Source organism: Propithecus coquereli, unplaced genomic scaffold (genome assembly GCF_000956105.1).
Source record: "Propithecus coquereli isolate 6110/MARCELLA unplaced genomic scaffold, Pcoq_1.0 Scaffold813, whole genome shotgun sequence".
Lineage (NCBI taxonomy): Eukaryota > Metazoa > Chordata > Mammalia > Primates > Indriidae > Propithecus > Propithecus coquereli.
The window spans coordinates 51,892-54,916 of record NW_012154319.1 but is presented as its reverse complement, the minus strand read 5'-3'; the positions used below and the strand labels follow the sequence as shown (position 1 = coordinate 54,916).

At 44.5% G+C, this 3,025-nt stretch overlaps 1 pseudogene; it reads right to left on the bottom strand.

Annotated features, from left to right (window-relative positions):
- Positions 1-2,184: 2,184 nt before the first annotated feature.
- Positions 2,185-3,018, bottom strand: LOC105825722 (annotated as a pseudogene).
- Positions 3,019-3,025: the final 7 nt, after the last annotated feature.

Below are 3,025 nucleotides of genomic sequence, written 5' to 3'. Positions count from 1 at the left end.
AATGTTTTCCAACCTACAAAGTGTGGGGGAAGTGTCAGCTACTTCTCTGTCTCTACAACTGCTCAGGAAGGAAGACTAGTTGATGTAATACTTTCCTCAGCAATGATTTCACCTCCTTATTCCTCAGGCTGTAGATCAAGGGGGTCAGCATGGAGCTTACCAGGTTACTCAGGATCTGAACAGCGGCATCCAGACAGGGGCTTGGGGTTGGCCTCTGGTATATGAGGACCACTAGCAGGTAGGAAAGCAGGATGGCAGTGAGGTTGGCCCTGCAGGTGGAGAAAGAAGTGTCAGCCCTTGGCAGAGCAGATCTGCAAGACGGAACACATGATGTGACTATAGGAGGAAAGAATAAGAAGAAAAGAGCCGAGGGGCATGAGGCCCATGTTGATGAACCCCACCATCTTCAGGGCTGACGTGCCTGCGGAAGCCAGCTTCAGCATCATAGGAATATCCAGAAGTAATAGTCCACCTCATTGGGGCCACTGTAGGGCAATTGGAAGGTCAGAGTAGTGAGAAAGGTGGCCTGAATGTAGCCCAAAAATGAGGTCCCCTAGGGGAGGATGGGGCTCACTTTGTGGCTCATGACGATGGTGTATGTAGCTGGTGACATATGGCAACAAAGAAGTTGGAGGCCATGACCGAGTACAGGAAATTCTCAGTATAGCCCAGGAAATAGTGAAAGAAGAGCTGGGTCCTGCAACCTGCATAACAGATGGTGTGGCTGTTCCCTGAGAGGTAGAGTAGCATCTTGGGGAATCTCACAGAAAGGAAAAATATGTGAAAAATAGACAGCTTGCACAGGAAGAGGTATACGGGAGTGTGATGCTGAGTGGAGACAAAGCCAGTAGGGTGAGCAGGTTCCTCCCAAGGGTGCAAACGTAGAAGGACAAAAACAAAACACAAAGCATCATCTCCAGACCCTCTACGTGCAGGATGCCCAGCAGGATACATTCAGTCACCACCTAGAGCTTCCTCAGAGCTATGAGAAAGTCCAACCTGGAAACCCTAGGTACTCAAGACACCAAAGTCTAAACACCAATATAAAGTTATCAAGCTTTTTGCTGATGAGGGCACTGGTTGTGTTTTTAACAAGCAACAACCTACTTTCTTTTGAAGAGGAAAAGTGAGATCATTATAGAATTATCAGGTAATAAGTTCCTGTTTCAGAATCACAGTCTGTTCAACTCAGAAAGGAATGTTTTATAAAGACAGATGTCTTCCATAGCAAAATTGAAAGTTTAGAGACATTCAAAGCCTTCTTGGGTTAAAAAAGTTTTCAGCATGGATGTATTCTGTTTGAGCATATTTATATTTTAAACACCCATGTCTTTATGTAACAAACTCCCACATTTTATGAAATGTTAAGTAGGCAAGAAAAATGCTACTAATCCTTGGAAGACTAGGATATCTTGAGCAACCATTTTCTTTTCCTTCACATCTCTCTTTCCTGAAGCCTTTGCAAAGGACTTCATTTCTAGTGAAAACAACAAATCAACAAATACAGCCAATGAAAAAGCCTGACATCATGCTACCCAGGGTTCTTTAAACACTATTTTCTCCACTCTGGCTGCATGAATCGGCTGGTTCCTGGAATGATTCTGTGAGGACATGTGACTGTAAAATGCCACAGAAATGGCCATTGGCATAGATTTAGAGAAAAGTCTCACATGATTTTCTTCATTACCAGACATGCTTTTCTTCTTAATGCTTTGATTAGTAGCATCTTTCTTGGTTACTTACTAAAATGTGGATGGTTTCTCTGTACAACTTTCTCTCGCTCCCCATCCCTTATTCCTCATTTGTGACATGCTGGTCCTCAGAGGACACTAATCTCACAGACTCTTCACATCAGACACAGTTCCTCTACAGAGGATGTTTTGTCTCGCCCTGTGCTAGTATTTCTAAAACCACGTGACAGGACCAATCCCATGCTTTAACAAGGAAAAGGCTCTAAATACTTGAATAACAATTACCTTTTGGCATAAAACTTTTGCAAAATCATTTCAATAAAGAGAATTATTATTTCTTTCTGCCAGAAGTATTAAAAAGGATTATCCTTATGCTACCTCTCCCAGGTATCTTATACAAAGGGGTCATAATAATTATTATCTTTATGTTATTATTGTCCCATTTCCTTTTCTTGTGGACATCAGTATTTTATCATGGTTAAATGTGTGTGTTTCAGTGTTTGTCCCCAATATCACAGATGACTGTAGACCCTGAGTCTGGGCTGGCCACCGAATCCACAGTCCAAGAGCTGGCTGAGGCTCCTCCTCAAGGCAGAGAATCAAAGGAGCCCTGGCCACCATGCTGTCCTTCCTCGTGTGACTTCACACACAGCTTGAGTTTGCTTTCCACCTGGCTGAATTTTGAGCTAAAGAGTCCCTCTGAGTCCTGGCAGGGAGAACTACACCACCGGGCTGACTGCACAGCTCCCAGTCCCTCAGCTGCCTGAAGGGAATGTCATTCTGTTCCTCTTGCAGTGAGTTTTCCTCTAGAACACCAGAAGCATTTGGAGGTGGCTCCAAGTGTTCTTCTAGAGAACCTATCTTCTTTTTCTCTGGTCTGGCTGGCTGCCTTTGCTTTCTTTTTGAGGGATCAGGTTTTCACACTGGCCACACCATTTCTCAACCACATGGTGGGATACAGAGTTACAGAATGTGTTTGTGAATGTCACTCTTTGGTGTCCTTTTTGTAGAAGCCAGGCGGCTGCTGGCCTGCCCTGATGAGGGACCAGGCATTCCAGAAACAAGGCCAGAAGTGCTACAGTAAGAAGACAGCCTTTTCTGTTTTCTTTGGCCTGAAAAGTGCAATGCATTGGAGTAAAAGTTTCAGTGGGTATAAACACAGAGTGCTCAGGAATCTGAGACAAGCACTGTCCTGGGAGCTCACTGGTGGGCCTGACGGGGAAGTGCCCAGAGAGGATAAGCTGGAATAGCTACTCTGTGGGCAAAGATTTGATCTTGAGGGTAAAACCTTCTCAGTGTTTTGGTTTGTGGCACTACTCTTGTCCACCTCAATC